A 14,258-nucleotide genomic window follows, 5' to 3' on the forward strand; every position below is an offset into this window, starting at 1 on the left:
TTCACAGCTCTGGCAAAGATTAGTTCACCAGGAACTAAAACAAGTGGGAGGAGTTAGACAGAGATAAAGTAGAGCAGCTCCAGCAGCCTCACTCACTGTCTCATTCACAATGGCTCTTTAGTTTCTAACTGTAAAAGTAAAATAGAAAGCACAACCAGTCCATGAAATACAAATCTAATTAAAAAAAATCTGCAATTGCACTGTCTAGCTAAAGCCTATGTGTGAGTGTTTGTATGTTCATGCTACTCACCTTTTTCTGATAAAATCACTGTCCTATTAGTCTTAATTCTGGCTTTAGTATTGGTTCCTGAACTCCCCTCTCCCTACACTTCCTATCTTTGCTAAATATGCTACTGGGTTTGTAGGTGATAATTCAGCAGCACTGCTATTCATCTCTCTCATATAATACTCATGAGTCACTACCTCTAAACTACCAAAGGTGGCGCTGCTGTGCTCAGACATTGTGTGTGACTCTGTGGAACTGATCACTGAACTATGAGTCATTCTCCTGGCTCAGGAGTTCAATAGTTCATCTAGTTCTTTTCACTCTAATGACTCAAATGACTCTTCTGACTTAAATGTCTCTTCGGATTCATATGACTCTTCTAACTCATATGACTCTTCTAACTCATATGACTCTTCTAACTCATATGACTTTTCTAACTCATATGACTCTTCTAACTCATATGACTTTTCTAACTCATATGACTCTTCTAACTCTTTTCACTCTTGTAGTTCTTTTCACTCATCAGGTTCTTTTGAATCATTTAGATCATTTAGCTCATGAGTCACAGGATACATTCCCTTCCCTGTCAGCTCAAGACACACTGCACTGCTGAGTGCTGCATGTTATATACTGTAGTTCTGTTTACTACACCATATATAAAGGGGAGATGTATTAAACTTTGAAGAGAGATAAAGTGGAAACGTTGCCCATAGCAGCCAATCATTTTCTGCCATTTTATAGACTTGCTAGATAAATGACGGAAGCTGATTAGTCATAATTGCCAAAATTATGTTAGTTACATCTGGGAGTTCCTGGCGCGAGGTATGGGCGTAGGGGGTGGGGCTTCATTAATTTAGCCATTTTGGCCCTGCCCCCAGTGACGTGATGCCTATTTTGGGTCTTTTTACAGCGTGTATTTAGTGACATTAATGTTTGAAATTAGAAAAATAAGATTAGGTCAAAGGTAAGTTTTTTTTATCTAATCACTGTATTTTAAAAGCAAAAAAGTGACACTTTATAATACTCAGAATTTGGGTCTTTTTCATTTGCATATTATGGAAGTAAAAAATAATAATGAAAATGTAATTAAATTTGCAGAGCTCAACATGTCACTACTAGTTTTTGTAAAAGTGATTGCCCTTTTTAAAATATTAAAAATGATCTGACATATTAAAATTATGCAATCATTTTAACAGGACTATAACTCATCTAATGAGGTAGTAGTATATATGCCTACAGTATGTGTAATAGACTAGATCTATGTCTCCAATCACTTCTCTCAGCAGTGTTCCAGAGCCAGTGATCTAACTGAACTAACTGAGCTAAATGAACTAAATGAGCCAAATGAACTAAATGAGCCAAATGAACTAATCTTTTGAACTAATCTTTTGTGTGAACTAGATCAGAATGAACTAATCTCCAAAATTAACTAGATTTCCCATCACTAGTGAGAGAGACTGAGCTACAGTGGTACTACAAAGGTATGCACTGTGATGCAGTAGCGGCTGCACAAGAAAGGGGTGTGGTTATACTAGAGCAGGCATGACCATATCATGTTAGGGCATGCCCAGTCTTGCGAAGTGATTGGCAACCCCCTGCTCACTAAACTCCTGATCAGCAGGACTGTGGGGAGAGTCCTCTTTACATCAGGACAGGGCCGTCTCTTCCATTGGGCACGATAGGCAGGTGCCCGGGGGCCCTGCAGGCAAGGGGGGCCCGTCCGAATCCTAAAAAAAATACTTACCTTGCGGTCACATCAGCGGTGATCCGGCTCCCTCCCTGGTCCCCTCTTCCGTGCTGTGCTCTCAGTGAATGCTGGGCGTGATGTAACGCCCAGCATTCACTGTAACCACAGCACGGAAGAGGGCAGAAGAGACTCAGTGGCGCGGAAAAAAGGAGAGGATCGGACTTAAGGTAAGTTAAGGGGGCCCCTATATATATTTATATTGTCGAAGTCAGTAAATTGGATAAAAGTCATTTCAATTAAAGTCTAGCAAACTTGGTTGTCTTTGTCTGAAAAGATGCGTACGGTATGCTACGACGTACAAAGGCACGCTACGGCGTGAAAGGGCGTACGCATCCACTGCACGTGGCAGCAACAGTAATTGGTCTTTTACCATACATTCGCACAAACACGCATACTTATAAAATAGTACACATTAATGGTAGTTGCAACACATAGTCAGTTATGTCGAAATATAGTTGTATTTATATGTTATATCAGAGTTACATGCATATTAGTGAAATACACGGAAAGGGTTGAAGGAATAACATCATGAGTGGTATCATAATGAACCTTGTCACATATCCTACTGTTTGGTTCACTCTGCGAGGGAATCGCAGAGTGCATACGCAAGTTATGAATGATAGGGAATTATGAACTACTTAAGACTAAGGAATCTTGGCGGGAAGAGCAGAGCATACCCCCTGATGAGATGACCCCCTCCTTTGGATTCCTTTGTATGAACTGGCCAATGATGACGACCCCTTGGACCTTCCTGAGACCTGGACCAATAGATGCAAGCTATTCCATCTACATTGTATTACTGTATGTGATTGTGTATATAAGCAGCAGCTTGTGATCCTGAGTGCAGACTTCTTGTCCCCAGACTTCAGGATTGAATGACTGCACTGGATCCAGAGCGCCTGCGATAAGTAACGGCTGTATTTACTATTACTTCGCTTGAGCATATTATTCTACTTATTTGCGAATAAATCATTGTGCTTTGGAAACACAAATCGAGGTTCGACAATAGTTATTGTACATAACAGTTTGGGGGCTCGTGAGCTTTGGAGGTTTCGTTGCCGATGATACGCAAGACCAACGGATTTCGGTTCCTCAACAAAGGGTGGAGACGCGTCATAAACGGGTAAGAATGCATGGTGTTCAAAACCTGAATTTTACTCTGTGTTGCGAAACCGAATGTCCGTTTTGCATTATCTAGGGCACGCTAACTAGAACCTAGGGACAAAAGAGAAAACTGTTTCTTTTTACTGTCATTGTGCGTTTTAACTGTATTGCATTGCTTTGCGTATGTGTATTTCCTGCTGTGCGTACGCGAACTTCTGGTAAACTTGCCACGTGGTTAAACGTTTTGATAGTTATTGTACATGCATAGTATAATCACTTGTGAAAGTGTCACAAATCGGGATCTTAGCCGCACTTACCTCATCCGCCGCTGTCATATCACGGCTACCTGGGTCCCTTCTGGCTGTCTGCAGCATTCCCATCCTCCACACCTCCGTTTGTAAACAAACACATACTGTTTGTTCTGCTGCATGGGCGCGGCCATCTTGGATGCAGTCAGGTGATCATTCCAGACCAACCAGATTCTGCAGCTGTGATCACATGAACTGATCAGCCAATAGTTGTTTGGGACACCCTATTTAAACCTGCTGCTGTGATCTGTTCATTGCCAGAACAACACACTTCTCTCCAGAGGATAGTTCTTGGCTCCAGTGTTCCTGTCTGCATTCCTAAGTGCAGTGTTCCTGACTGCATTACAAGTGCAGTAATCCTGTCTGCACTCCTAAGTGCAGTGTTCCTGACTGCATTACAAGTGCAGTGTTCCTGACTGCATTACAAGTGCAGTGTTCCTGACTGCATTACAAGTGCAGTGTTCCTGACTGCATTACAAGTGCAGTGTTCCTGACTGCATTACAAGTGCAGTGTTCCTGACTGCATTACAAGTGCAGTGTTCCTGTCTACATTTCCAGACTGCTAATTCCCCTGCTATATTCTACTATCAGCAAGAACATGAGCAAGAAGTTCATCCAGGCTGCTAAGTTCTGTTTCACTCCTGCTCCAGCTAGTCCCAAGGGTCCCGAATCGGATCAAGAAATTCAGACGACCGTGACAGTTTGTTCTGGCCCAATGGATCCGCTAGGGGAACATACCCCGAGGGAGGACTCTGTCCAAATATTAGCTGGACGCATTGAGAGACAAGAAACTAACCAGGGGCAAATTTTGAGATTGCTGCAGGATGTTTCTACACGTATGGATACCTTGCAGTTATTCCGCAATCAACCATCCCATACTCCGCCTGAGCCAGTAACACCTGCTTCACTACCCACTTCATCCGGACTCCATCTTCCCACGCCAGCTAAATACAAGGGCGATCCGAAGAATTGCCGCGGGTTTCTCAACCAGTGTAGTATACACTTTGAATTACAACCCGGGAATTTCCCTACTGCACGTACCAAAACTGCTTATATTGTTTCGCTACTATCAGGGCAAGCTCTGGCATGGGCATCACCGCTCTGGGAAAAATCTGACCCAATTTTATCTGATATTGATAGCTTCCTGTCTACCTTCCGCAGAATATTCGACGAGCCTGGAAGAACAGCGTCAGCCGCTTTAGATATTCTGCGGCTTCGGCAAGGGCAGCAGACCGTGGGCTAGTATGCCGTTCAATTTCAAACACTTTCCTCTGAGCTGTCTTGGAATAACGGTGCTCTTGTTGCGGTCTTCTGGCAGGGCCTGTCTGACCACATTAAAGATGTATTAGCATCTCGGGATTTACCTACAACGCTAGACCAATTGATTACCATCTGCAATCGGGTTGATATTCGGTTCAGAGAGAGAGCTCTAGAAAAGAGGAGGCTGAAACACCCCAAGTTCCTCCCTATTCAACGGGTCTGCGCATTGTCTCCTTTCCCTGAAGGGCCCATGCAACTAGGCAAAGCACGTCTTTCACCCACCGAGCGACAACGGCGAGTTAGAGAGAAACTTTGCTTATACTGTGCCAGTTCCGGACATTTGCTACATTATTGTCCTCGCAAACCGGGTAAACATACCCTCCTAGCTGACTATGAGGAGGTGAGCCTAGGAGTGGCCCTTCGCTCCCCACAAGGCAAGGACTGTATTATCCCAGTCACCCTGAAACACGCTCAAGACTCCCAATACATTTCAGCCCTGCTGGACTCAGGAGCAGCTGGGAATTTCATGTCTGCCAAATTAGCTGCTGAACTAGCCATTCCACTAGTGAAAATTCCAGTGACCATCTTTCTCTCTGCGGTTGATGGTAGCCGTATTCCAGGGGGTACCATTACGCATCAGACTTCTCCAGTGACTCTCCAAATAGGAGTTCTGCATTCTGAATCCCTTACCTTTTTGGTCATCCCAGAAGCCACTAGTCCTGTGGTTCTCGGGTTTCCATGGCTTCAATTGCATAACCCCCATATCGACTGGTCGACTCCACAAATCTTGGCGTGGGCTCCAACTTGTTTCGAGTCCTGTTTACAACGTGTTCTTCAACATTGCTCCACCTCTGATAAAGAAGTTTTGACAGTTCCTTCTGCCTACCAAGAGTTCACAGACGTTTTCAGTAAGCAGGCTGCTGAAACTCTACCACCTCATCGGGATTGGGACTGTCCCATTGATCTAGTTCCAGGTAAAACCGCACCACGTGGCAGAGTCTACCCTCTTTCTATCCCTGAGACAAACTCTATGTCTGAATATATAAAAGAGAACTTGAAAAGGGGTTTCATTCGTCCATCCTCTTCACCAGCAGGAGCCGGGTTCTTTTTTGTAAAGAAAAAGGATGGTGGATTACGTCCCTGCATCGATTACAGAGGTCTCAATGACATTACCATCAAGAACCGGTATCCTCTGCCCCTAATCACAGAGTTATTTGACAGAGTCAAAGGTGCCCAAATATTCACAAAGTTGGATCTCCGCGGGGCCTACAATTTGATTCGCATTAGGCGTGGCGACGAATGGAAAACCGCCTTTAACACCAGGGATGGGCACTACGAATATCTAGTCATGCCATTCGGTCTGAGCAATGCCCCAGCAGTTTTTCAGAATTTCATAAATGAAATCTTTCGGGACTTACTGTACCATACTATTGTGGTATATTTGGACGATATCCTCGTTTTCTCCTCTGATACCCAGTCCCATCGCAGACATGTTAAAGAGGTCCTCAGCCATCTCAGAAGGAATAAACTGTATTGCAAGCTTGAAAAATGCACCTTCGAAGTTGAATCCATCCCATTCTTGGGGTATATCATCTCAGGTACTGGTCTCCGTATGGACCCAGAGAAGGTGCAAGCTATTCTTAACTGGCCTCAACCATCTACACTAAAGGCAGTACAGCGATTTCTGGGATTCGCAAACTATTATCGAAAATTTATTCGTGGCTACTCTGCTGTAGTACCACCACTCACCGCCCTCACCAGAAAAGGAGCTAATCCTGCCAAGTGGTCTGAAGAAGCCCAAACAGCTTTTCAACTTCTGAAACAAGCATTTATTTCTGCTCCCATACTCAGGCAACCAGATTTAACCTGTCCATTCTACTTGGAAGTTGATGCCTCATCTGTCGGAGTAGGGGCAGTTCTTTCCCAAAAACCAGCTGATGAGCAATGGCATCCCTGCGGGTTCTTCTCCAGGAAATTTTTACCAGCTGAACGAAATTATGCCATAGGGGACAAAGAACTGCTTGCCATCAAATTGGCGCTTGAAGAGTGGAGGCATTTACTTGAGGGAGCTCGTTACCCTGTCACAATATACACGGATCACAAGAATCTGCTCTACCTTAAAACTGCACAGTGCATGAATCCACGACAGGCCCGATGGGCACTATTCTTTTCTCGATTTGATATCCATGTCACCTTCCGTCCCGGTTCTAAAAATCGCAAGGCCGATGCTCTGTCACGTTCTATGGTGAAAGAGGAAGATTCCATCACTGTGGATCCACGGCCTATTATCAGCCCACTCAGCATTGCAGTCAGTAGACCCGACAATACACCTCCCCAGGGAAAAACTTTTGTTTCTGAGAATCTGCGTAAAAAATTGCTCCAATGGGCACATTGTTCTAGATTTGCCGGTCATGCGGGCATCCACAAAACTCAATCCTTCATATCGAGAAGCTACTGGTGGCCTACTCTTCATCAGGATGTTCAGCAATTTATTTCCGCATGTGGCAGCTGTGCCCAACATAAAAGTTCAAGACAATCTTCCGCTGGTCAACTTTTGCCTCTGCCTATTCCCACCAAACCCTGGACCCATATTTCTATGGACTTTGTTTCTGATTTGCCAAATTCTAATAATTTCAATACCATCTGGGTCATCGTTGACCGATTCTCTAAAATGGCGCATTTTGTTCCTCTCCGTGGCCTCCCATCAGCACCTATACTGGCTCAGCAATTTATAAAGGAGATCTTCCGTTTGCATGGGTGTCCTGAAGAAATCGTCTCAGATAGAGGACCTAGAAACATTTCTCCGTTTGTACATATCTTCTTCTCAAGACGACTGGGTGGATCTGCTTCCTTGGGCAGAATTTGCTCATAATAATCATTATCACGAATCTTCTGCTTCCACTCCATTTCATACGGTCTATGGCCTACACCCCAGGGTACCCTTGTTTACTCCACTTCCTACAGCCTCAGTACCTGCCTCTGAAGTTTTCCTAAAGAATTTTGCAGGCCACTGGCGCCAAGTACAGGAATCTCTACTTAAAGCGTCCCAACGCTACAAAATTCAGGCCGACAAAAAGCGACGAGCCATTCCAAGCTTGAAACCGGGAGACAGAGTATGGCTGTCTACTCGCAATCTACGCCTCAGAGTTCCATCTATGAAATTCGCTCCCCGCTTTATTGGACCGTTTAACATCTCCCGGGTCATCAATCCAGTGTCCTACAAATTACATTTACCATCTTACCTCAAGGTACCCAACTCCTTCCATATTTCTCTCTTAAAACCACTGGTGCTAAATCGGTTTTATACACCCAAACTGGTTTCTCCTGAAGTGCAGACTGAACATGGTGACGAATATGAAATTAAAGAGATCTTGGACTCTCGGTTTCGACATAAGACCTTACAATATCTAGTCGACTGGAAGGGCTATGGTCCAGAAGAGAGAGCCTGGATCAAAGCTTCTGATGTCCATGCTCCATCTCTCATCAGAAAATTTCACCGCAAGTTTCCAACTAAACCCCAATCTAAGTGTCCAGTGGCCACTCGTAAGGGAGGGGGTACTGTCACAAATCGGGATCTTAGCCGCACTTACCTCATCCGCCGCTGTCATATCACGGCTACCTGGGTCCCTTCTGGCCGTCTGCAGCATTCCCATCCTCCACACCTCCGTTTGTAAACAAACACATACTGTTTGTTCTGCTGCATGGGCGCGGCCATCTTGGATGCAGTCAGGTGATCATTCCAGACCAACCAGATTCTGCAGCTGTGATCACATGAACTGATCAGCCAATAGTTGTTTGGGACACCCTATTTAAACCTGCTGCTGTGATCTGTTCATTGCCAGAACAACACACTTCTCTCCAGAGGATAGTTCTTGGCTCCAGTGTTCCTGTCTGCATTCCTAAGTGCAGTGTTCCTGACTGCATTACAAGTGCAGTGTTCCTGACTGCATTACAAGTGCAGTGTTCCTGACTGCATTACAAGTGCAGTGTTCCTGACTGCATTACAAGTGCAGTGTTCCTGACTGCATTACAAATGCAGTGTTCCTGTCTACATTTCCAGACTGCTAATTCCCCTGCTATATTCTACTATCAGCAAGAACATGAGCAAGAAGTTCATCCAGGCTGCTAAGTTCTGTTTCACTCCTGCTCCAGCTAGGCCCAAGGGTCCCGAATCGGATCAAGAAATTCAGACGACCGTGACAGAAAGCCTCTGAGGCATTATTACTATTGTTGGGAACTTTTGGTTTTCTGCGCAGAAAAGGTGTATAGTGTGTGATGTTGTAACGTAGATACACTGTTTTATTGTGGATTGTGCTCAGTTGCTGTCTGACGAGGCGGATTGCCCAACTGAAGGACAGTATACAGGGCAGGTATACCGAATGCGAAAACCGGGTTTTCGCAAAAGCGCTACCAATAGATCGCAAGGTTTGCTAATAATTAGTATTGGTAGGCAGTGTGATCCGATCGCACCATTAGTGCGAATTGGTGAAGCAGCTAGGAGGAATTATACTGGAAAGACAGGTTGATTGTATCGACTTTGCGCTCCCAGCGATAATAAACTCAGCAGATTTTTGTGGTTAAGCCAGGGTATCGAGGAGCTGATAGCCCTTGGGGCCCACAGTGATATTTCTGTATTAGGGATCCTCGCCTGGTGCGAGAAAAGCGAGTGAACGCGGCTAAAGGAAATACGTTCACCGAGCATTATAGATCTCTAGCGGTGAGTATAGTAACAGAGTTGAAATCATTAGGTGGAAGGAACAGAGCACTGCGGTGTGTCTGTGTTTCACATTTGGCCGGAAGGAACAGAGCACTGCGGTGCGTCTGTGTTCCGGGTAGAAGGTATATTGTTCAACATGGGTGCTAAGCATACACTAGAGATGGTCAGTGTACTGCCTAAGGAAGGTCCTATTGGTTCAGCTAGGTTTCTCATGTGTAAGAAATATGGTGCATATGCAACTGTGTATTGTGACACATGGGTCGGGATGACCAAAGCTTGTGATAGGCCTTTCCCAACAATAGGGAGTTTTAATGCAGAGGTACTAAATACTGTAAAAGATAAAGTATGGTTGATCAAGTCAACGAAAAAGAGAAATAGACATAATGATTGTTTAAAATTGTGGCAAATGGAAGGTAACACGTGGCAGAGCAGCGAATGCAAACCGGAAGTAGGCGTGGCGAAAAGCGCGCGCAAGGCGGATGTAACCATTGAGAAGCGTGGCGAACTCAGCGCAAGCGCGCCCCCGCCACCTTATGTGGCGGGAGGGGTAAGTACAGCTGTTGTTAAAACTGAAAATAGAAAAATTACTAAGTTGTACCCTGTTTTAAGCCAGTTTCATTCAAGTGTATCTGAAAATGAAGATGAACCCACTGTGATTTCCGCCATTGCCCATGCTGTTAGTGTACTAGAGGCCCAGCGCAAGTATGAGAAAATGGCTGAGATAGGTGAGAGTAGCGTGATCACTAGGAGTGAAAGTGTTCTAAATCTAGGGCCTGTAAATCCTGTAGTGTCCCCTGAAGTTAGTGTACCAGAGGGTGTGTTCCCGGTCCGCACAATATCGGTTCCCAATGGGAAACCGGATAAGGATGGTGTAGTTCCTTTAAGAAATGTTACAATGCATTGTCCCTGGACTAGATCAGAATTACGTTCCATTATGACTGAATTCCCAGACCCTAGAAAGGAGTTAGCTAAATGTCAGAAATTTGTTAAAGACTTAGGGAATGCTCACGAACCAACCAGTAAGGATTGGCGGGTAGTGTTGAGGGCGTGTCTTCCTCCCAATACTAACATACAAAAATTTATTGAAGATTGTTTGTTGGAGGAAGATGACACCTTGACTGATGAGATTAACCAATGGAATATAGAACAAATTGTCAAACATTTAGCCATCTGTTTTCCAGTAGTAGTAAATTGGAGTAAGATTTTCACCATTAAACAAAAGGATAGTGAAACTGCCTCAGATTACTTCACTAGAGCTGTAACAGCGATCGCACGATTTACTGGGATATCTAACATAAGTGAGGATCCACATCACAGAGAGGTAGCTGTAGGAGTACTGATGGACGGCCTTAGAGAAAATTTAAAGACGAGAGTACAAACCACATTACCTAATTGGAGAGGCGTCACGGTAGACTCTCTTAGGGAGTCTGCTGTGGAGCATGACAAGAACCTTTTTAGAAAAAGGGAAGAGAAAAGTGAGAAGTTAATGACGGTAAGTATACAGGCTCTAGAAGGGGTGCACACACGACCACCAGCATACAACCCATATAACAGGAAACCTAAAGTGATCAGGTGTTTCAACTGTAACGAGGAAGGACATTACAGGAGAGATTGTAATAAAGAAAGACTCAATACACATAGGGGCGGGTCACATAGATATCCTCCAAGGAAGGATTCACATAGACTAGAAGACTCACATCTACCCGCGCATATTACGGCAGCAAATGCTGCGCGGGAAATCAATAGTCAGCGCTAGGGGTCAGGTCATACCTGTAGTCTACAGCCAGTGAGGTTAACTGAGAGTCAGAGTGAAGAACTAACAATGATAGTTGACATAGCTGGTAGGAAACAAACTTTTCTTGTAGATACAGGGGCGGCCCGATCTGTGATAACCTCTCCTTTCAATCTACAGGTGACCAGTAAAACCATTCCAGCTATGGGGGTGACGGGAAAAGTGTTACATTATCCTCTAACTAAACCCGCAGAAGTTACTATCGGCCCTCTGCATACTAAGCATTCGTTCCTCTTAGCTGCAGCGGCTCCTACTAACTTGCTAGGGAGAGACTTGTTATACCCGAGAAGGTTGCACATGAGGTACAGGACATATTGGACACCCCTCAAAGGTTAATGTTACACTCTCCTGTTATAGAACAAAGTCCATCTCAAGTAAACGGGATGTTGCTGGAAATACCAGGTTCCCTATGGACCAGAGATGGACAGGACACTGGACTGATGGCAAACGTAGCCCCTGTCATGGTCAATCTAAAAAGTGGTAGGATAGCTCCAAAAATCCCACAGTATCCATTAAAACCGGAGGTGGAACTAGGGGTATATCCTGTTATTGAGAGGCTAATACAACAAGGGATTTTAATCCGTACAGCTAGTACAGCAAATAGTCCCATTTTCCCTGTGAAGAAAGGTGGGGGGAGGGGCTATAGATTAGTCCAGGACTTAAGGAGAATTAACAAAGTTGTTGAGAGCCAATTCCCCGTAGTGCCGAATCCAGCTGTCATCCTCATGCAGATTCCACCGTCTGCCAGCCATTTTACTGTCATTGATCTATGTTCTGCTTTCTTTTCAGTCCCTCTTCACCCTAACTGCCAATACCTTTTTGCATTCTCCTACAGGGGAGTGCAATACACATGGACCAGACTACCCCAGGGGTTCATTGACAGCCCCAGTATTTTCTCCCAAGCCTTACATGACTGTTTGCAATCCTTTCAACCCCACAATGGGTCTGTTCTAATTCAATATGTGGACGATTTGTTGTTGTGCTCTGATTCTTTTATGTCATGTTTACATGATACTAAATTGTTGTTGCTTCATCTTTCACAAACAGGGCACAAGGTGGCAAAGGATAAATTACAGCTATGTCAGACTAAGGTCAAATACTTAGGACACTGCCACACAAAGGGGCTAAGACACCTGACAACCGACAGAATTGAGGCCATACAACACATGACCCTGCCACAGAGCCAGAAGCAGATTCGTACTTTCTTGGGGATGTGTGGATACTGTAGGTCCTGGATCCCAGGTTTTTCTATTCTGGCATTACCATTGCAGGAGCTAGTCTCTTCCTCAAAACCAGAACGTGTTGTACACACAGAGCAGTCAGAGCAAGCGTTCTTTAATCTTAAAGATAGTCTGACAAGAGCACCTGCATTGGGAATACCTGATTATGAAAAGCCTTTTGAACTATTTTGTACAGAAGCTGAGGGTTGTGCAGCAGGTGTCCTCGCACAGAAACATGGTGATGCTAGCAGACCGGTAGCATACTACAGTGCACAATTAGACAATGTGGCAAGATCACTCCCAACATGTCTCAGAAGTGTAGCAGCAACGGCCCTTCTAGTAAGTAAGAGCGAGGATGTAGTATTAGGACATAATTCAACCATCTATACACCCCATGCTGTATCAGCTCTGTTAAATTCAGCCCAAACCAGATATGTTTCTTCAGCTAGATTCAAAAAATGGGAACTAGCCCTGATGGCACCCTCAAACATCACCATCAAACGATGTAGCACCTTAAATCCAGCTACATACCTTCCATATGTGTCTCAAGAGACACAAAGGGTGGGAGGTGAGGAGACCCTGGTTGATGATGAATTAGGCAAGAATACTGACACGCATGACTGTATGGAACACCTGAATCAGACCTTTACTGCAAGGCCCGACATACGTGACACCCCCTTAGAAAATGTAGATTTTACGTTTTATACAGACGGAAGTTGCCATAGACAGACAGAGACAGGAGAGCTATGTACTGGTTACGCTGTTGTAGACGATCAGGATGTGGTAGAAGCTGAACCCCTTGGCCCACCTCACTCAGCCCAGGTGGCGGAACTAGTAGCACTAAGGAGAGCGTGTGAATTGGCAGAGGGTAAATCAGCTAACATATATACTGACTCTAGGTACGCCTTCGGGGTAGTGCACGATTTTGGGGCCCTTTGGCGTCTTAGAAACTTTACGACAGCAGCAGGTACACCAGTAGCACATTCACAACACATAAAAGGACTTCTGACAGCGATACAGTTACCCAGAACAGTAGCCGTCATAAAGTGCAAAGCCCATACCTTTTGAAGAAGACCCAGTGTCACTGGGCAACAACAGGGCAGACGAAGCTGCTAAATGGGCAGCAGGGCAACCTATGACTGTATCGCTCGAGACTATGATGGTTTTTCAGACATTAGACATGCAGAAATTAATTGAAATGCAAGATTTGTGTTCCCTGCAGGAAAAGGCGGTCTGGAAGGCGAAGGGATGTGGTCAAGAGTCCTCAGGACTCTGGAGGGATGGACAAGGTAAGCCTGTAGCTCCCCGAACATACTATCCAAGCCTGGCTGAAGCAGCACACGGCCTGACTCACCTGGGTAAAGAAGGTATGCGCAAACTGGTGAGAGCATACTGGTGTGCTCCCGGATTTTCCTCTCAAGCTGGTAAGAAAGCAATGTCATGTCTTACTTGTTTGAGGAAAAATGTTGGGAAAACTATTCCAACTGAGCCATCCCACATCCCTCCTACAGATGGACCTTTTCAGGCAATACAAATTGACTATATCCAATTACCAGCGTGCAGGAATCTAAAGTATGTGTTAGTGTGTATTGATGTGTTTTCCGGTTGGGTAGAAGCATATCCGGCAGCCACTAATACTGCTGTGTTCACTGCAAAGAAAATTGTACAAGACTTTGTGTGTAGGTTCGGTATCCCTAGAATCATTGAAAGTGATAGGGGTACCCATTTTACTGGTGATATCTTCCAAAATATGTGTAAACTTATGGGAATCAGTAACAGACTTCACACCCCTTACCGACTACAAGCCAGTGGTAAGGTGGAGAGAGTAAATGGTACTATCAAGAACAAACTGAGTAAGATAATGCCTGAAACTGGGTTGGCATG

The sequence above is a fragment of the Mixophyes fleayi genome, chromosome 2 (genome assembly GCF_038048845.1).
Source record: "Mixophyes fleayi isolate aMixFle1 chromosome 2, aMixFle1.hap1, whole genome shotgun sequence".
NCBI classification, from domain to species: domain Eukaryota; kingdom Metazoa; phylum Chordata; class Amphibia; order Anura; family Limnodynastidae; genus Mixophyes; species Mixophyes fleayi.